General features: G+C 27.7%; 1 long non-coding RNA gene across 1 annotated transcript; it reads left to right on the top strand.

Annotated features, from left to right (window-relative positions):
- The first annotated feature begins 1000 nt into the window (after positions 1–1000).
- On the top strand, positions 1001–3171 carry LOC111895223 (uncharacterized). Its single transcript, XR_002851496.2, has 4 exons — positions 1001–1270; positions 1473–1627; positions 1736–1815; positions 2968–3171. It is a non-coding gene; the product is annotated as an uncharacterized LOC111895223 (long non-coding RNA).
- Positions 3172–4917: the final 1746 nt, after the last annotated feature.

Here is a 4917-nt window from a genome sequence, read left to right as displayed (position 1 = left end):
AATATAGAAGCTCATAACTTTTTATCATTTTTCCAATGATATCAAATGCGATAAAAAAAATTATTGTTTTTTTATCAGATTCACAATGTGAATCTGAATTCACACAGTGAATCCAAAAAAATAGATAATTTATTTTTTTAGCATTCACAATGTGAAGTTATGAATTTAGATATTTTTAGTTTTTTATTTCAATAAAGAATAATCTTTAGAACTTGAAAAAATATTTGGTTCTTTGGAGAATAATTTATAATGGTTTTCTATTGCGCTTTTCAGTGTGTGTGTGTGTATGTGTGTGTGTGTGTGTGTATATATATATAAGGGACGGTTCACTTGAGATTAAAAAAAATAAAGATTTTGAGATTCAACTTCAGCCACATATTTCTTATTTACCGCTGTAACTTTCCAGCATATCGGCAGCAGCGAGGTATGCCTAATCATAAACAATTATATGCCAGAAAAGGTGGTGGTGGCAGAGGTGGTGTTGGTATAAGTGATGAAGGCGGCAGTGGTGGGGTCAGTTGGTGTCAAATATAGCGATAGTGGTGGTGGCGGTGGCAGTTATGGTGGTGGGTATGGTGGCGGAGGAGTAGGGAAATGGCCTTGCTATATAATCAACTGCACCGTTATGCCGAAGGGTTAAAGCGGCAGATGTAAAATATATAGTTGTGGTTGAATCTCAAAATCTCTATTTTTTTAATGTTAACGAAACATATATATATATATATATATATATATATATATATATATATATATATATATATATATATATATACATATATATATATATATATATATATATATATATATATATATATATATATATATAGGTTAAAGTTCAAATGAGAACCATTAAAAGTTAAAAACCATTTACATTTAACTTTTCTTTTTTTTGTCATTCAAACAATAACACTTAAAATTAGATTTAAACTCATGATATCTCTCATCCCTTTTTTGTCGCTACACTACTATCGCCACCTCTCTTCTTTATGGTGGTTCTAGATCATAAAAAAAGAAGGGGACTGCCACCACCGCCAGTGACCGCGACCACCGTCAGCGACTATAAAACCACTGATGATCGCCGCTATCTTCTCTATCATCGGATCTAACCATATCTGATGTAGATCTGAGTATTTGGTGTAATTTGAGAAAGTTTTTTGTTATTATTTCACCATGTCATCGTTGGATTCACATCAGATCTGATCTCCTATCATTGTTGTGGTTACTGGAGCATCACAAATCACAATCACAATCACAACTTACAGTTGCTAATGTACTAATTTTTGTTCTAGAACTATTAAACTCGTTTTTTTCTCTTGTAGTTCCATCACTGACGAAATCTCAACTAGATATGTATTAGATCTATTTCACAACCAACTCTTCCTTCTCTCTAACTCGCCTCTATTTATTTTCTTTGATCTCTAGTTAAACACCACCAGATCGTGATCATATTTGATGTGTTTGTGTTATTTCAGGTTAGATTTGGTGATTATATGTGTGGTGTATCTCACAGTGAGGACGACGGTTCCACCACCGCATTAGATCTGGTCTATGGTGATGGTGTTTACAAAAAAATTCTGCAAAAAAGGATGCACACAAGGTGCTTGATGAAATTCCTCAATGAAATTAGGTAAGTTATTAATATGTAAATTTAGTTGTGAGTGTTACTGATGAAGTTTTTTTAGAGTTAAAAAATGAATAAATTGTTAATATAACGTCTCTTTGTATATTTGTTCAGATCTTCTGTTTTATGGTGAATATGGATATGATGTATATGGTGAACATTATGTGTTTGATGAAATGCTTCAACGAAATTCAGTAAGTTATTGAGCTGTGAATATGTGTTTTATATATACTAATTTGTGAATATATAAGTTATTAAACTGTGATTATGTATTTTTTTATTCACTAAATTGTGAGTTAGTGTTTGGAATATTGAATTAAGTTGTGAATTAATGTCTCAAATATTAAATTAAACTATCAATTCTGATTTTTCTATATCTACATCTGATTTTTTTATTCATTAAATTGTATATGTTTTTCTTTTGATGTTTGGTTCTGAAATATGAGATAATTTATGTATGTATTAAACTGTGAATGATTTGTTTAATATAGTAACATATGTGATTATACTTGTAAATGAGCTACAAATGTATTGTATTAAACTGTGAATTTTTTGTATTAAGTTGTAAATTTTATTCATAACTTAATATAATAAATTCACAATTTAATACATAGAAATGTCTGCATATATGAACGTATAAATGTAATTTTTAAGTTGATAATATTGATGTGGATAAATAATTTTACATATTAAACTGTGATTTGACTATATTATGTTGTGAATAATTGATTGTAATATGAGAAGAACTAATCATTATAAACACATACGATTTTTTCTAAATTTAAATAAATTATACAAAAATTTAAATTAAGAATATTGTGTAAATTTAACTTTGAAAAAAAAACACTAACCTTCATATATGAAAGTATAAATTTAAGTTTTAAGTTAACAATATGATATTTCAGTGTATTAAAATGTTAATTTAATATATTAAGCTATGAATTTCATGTATTAAACGGTAATTGATTATATTAAGTTGTGAACTGATATCTGAAAGTATAAATATAAGTTTTAAGTTAAAAATGTGACATTTCAGTGTATTAAATTGTTAATTTAATATATTAAGATGTAAATTTTATGTATTAAACGGTAATTAGTTATATTAAGTTGTGAACTGACTGTAACTTACTGTGATTTTTTTATAAATTTTGTATTAAAATATAAATGATTTATGAATGAATTTCTCTAATAATGTTAGAATATATTTATTTTTTGTGTTGTATAAGTACGTAAGAATGCATTAGGTTTTTTAATTCTTGTGTATTAAATTCAATATGAGTGATTAAATAGGTTTATTAAATTATGAATTTAGTATTTACTCTCTCATTGCATGACCTTATATGCAGATCTGATTTGCAAGAAAAGATGGTTGCGATGTTGGCAGAGGTGGTTGGTAGCAGCGTGTGGTGGTGATGGTGGTGGTGGTAGAGTTTGGGTTTGACTTCTTTAAATTTGTGAATTAGTGTAAAATAGACTGTATTAAGTTGTGAATTTTGTCTATTTAATACAGTCTATTAAACTGTAAATGGACTGTATAAATTTGCATTTTACATAAATTATGGGTTAAAAATATAGAATGATTGTATAAATGAAAATATTAGACTAAAAAAATACGATTTTGTCATTTTCTTAACAAACAGACAAAAATTAAGATTTAAACATATTTAGTAATATTCACAATACGTATTACTAATTAAATGTGGGTTCTTAGGGTTCTTAATCTTTTGTGGTTCTCATGTGAACCACTCCTTATATATATATATATATATATATATATATATATATATATATATATATATATATATATGGAGCTTAGATATAGAACCTTGTAAAAGATGTAGTTTGAAACAAAACAAATCTAATTTCATTTTCTCTTAATTTTGCTTTAATAGAATACCATTTAATTGAGTTAAATTATGGAATGAAAAAGATCAATTATATATCTTTCTATTGCAAAGAATTCTTGAAGTTTATAGGGAAAGTAAAAAACCAATATTTTAAACGTATATAACTCAAACGTTTTGTCCTTTATTTGAAAAACTATATCCAATGATTTTGTGAAAAACTTGATTGAATTATTGTATGTTCTTCTTTTATCTTTTATTCTATTAGTTTTCATTTAAATTTTAGTAGGGTTGATTAAATGGTTATATATATACATAGAGAGAGAGAGAGAGAGAGGTAGGTTCAAATGTTTCTCACATCTATTGTGTGCTAGAATGCACCAATAAGAATTTAGTAAAAAATATATGTATATTTAATGATATCCATACTTATGATTCATTTTTATGGAAACTAATTAAATTCGTCATTAATGTGAATAATAATATTCTTTTAGAATGAATTCATATCTACTAGAATGGGAGTGTATTCTATCAGAATGAGAGTCTATTCTAGTAGAATACACTGTCGTTCTTCATATTTCATGCAACTTTATTGTATTTTAGGTGACTGAGTCCTGAAACAAACGGACCCTTATATAAAAACTTAGGTATGAATTTATTCTGAAAGAATGTTATTGTTGACATTAATGACGAATTTAATTAGTTTCCATAAAAAGAGAATTATAATTATGGATATCATTTAATATACGTACAATTATGGAAAATATTTAATATCTATCTTTATTTAATTAAATAATTATTTGATTTTACTAAATTCCTATTGGTGCATTCTAGCAAACAATAAATGTAAGAAACACATTAACCTAGCCGTGTGTGTATATATATATATATATATATATATATATATATATATATATATATATATATATATATATATAGAGAGAGAGAGAGAGAGAGAGAGCTAGGTTTAAATGTTTTTAGCAACTATTGTGTGCCTAAATGCACGAATCAGAAAATTGCAAATAATTAAATAATTAATTAAATAGAAAAGGGTATTTTCGGTTTTTTGCATTAGCAATTAATGAGATCATTTAAATGAATGCCTACAATTAAGGGAACAAAACAAATACCTAATATATTTCTTTTACAAACGTGTACATCAATTTTTTCCCTTTATTATCTCTTCTCCCTCCCTTTCTCTATCCCTCTCGCCCCACGTCGCTGATTTCGACCGGAGACGGAAAAGAGAAGCAGCAACAACGAAGATGCCTCCTTCAAGCAGCAGGTAATTAGAGGGTGTCCACTCAGTCAACGGTTGTGTCTATCCTCTCTCTGATTCCTGCGATACTAGATGATTTGAAGGTGATGTCGATTTAATGGTCACCACATCACCGTTTGTGGATGATAGATCGATTAGGAGAGAGGCAAAGACTAGCCCACCAAGGTACGCTG

The sequence above is a fragment of the Lactuca sativa genome, chromosome 5, assembly GCF_002870075.4.
Source record: "Lactuca sativa cultivar Salinas chromosome 5, Lsat_Salinas_v11, whole genome shotgun sequence".
Lineage (NCBI taxonomy): Eukaryota > Viridiplantae > Streptophyta > Magnoliopsida > Asterales > Asteraceae > Lactuca > Lactuca sativa.
The sequence above is the reverse complement of the archived record's forward strand: the minus strand, read 5'-3'. Positions and strand labels throughout refer to the sequence as shown.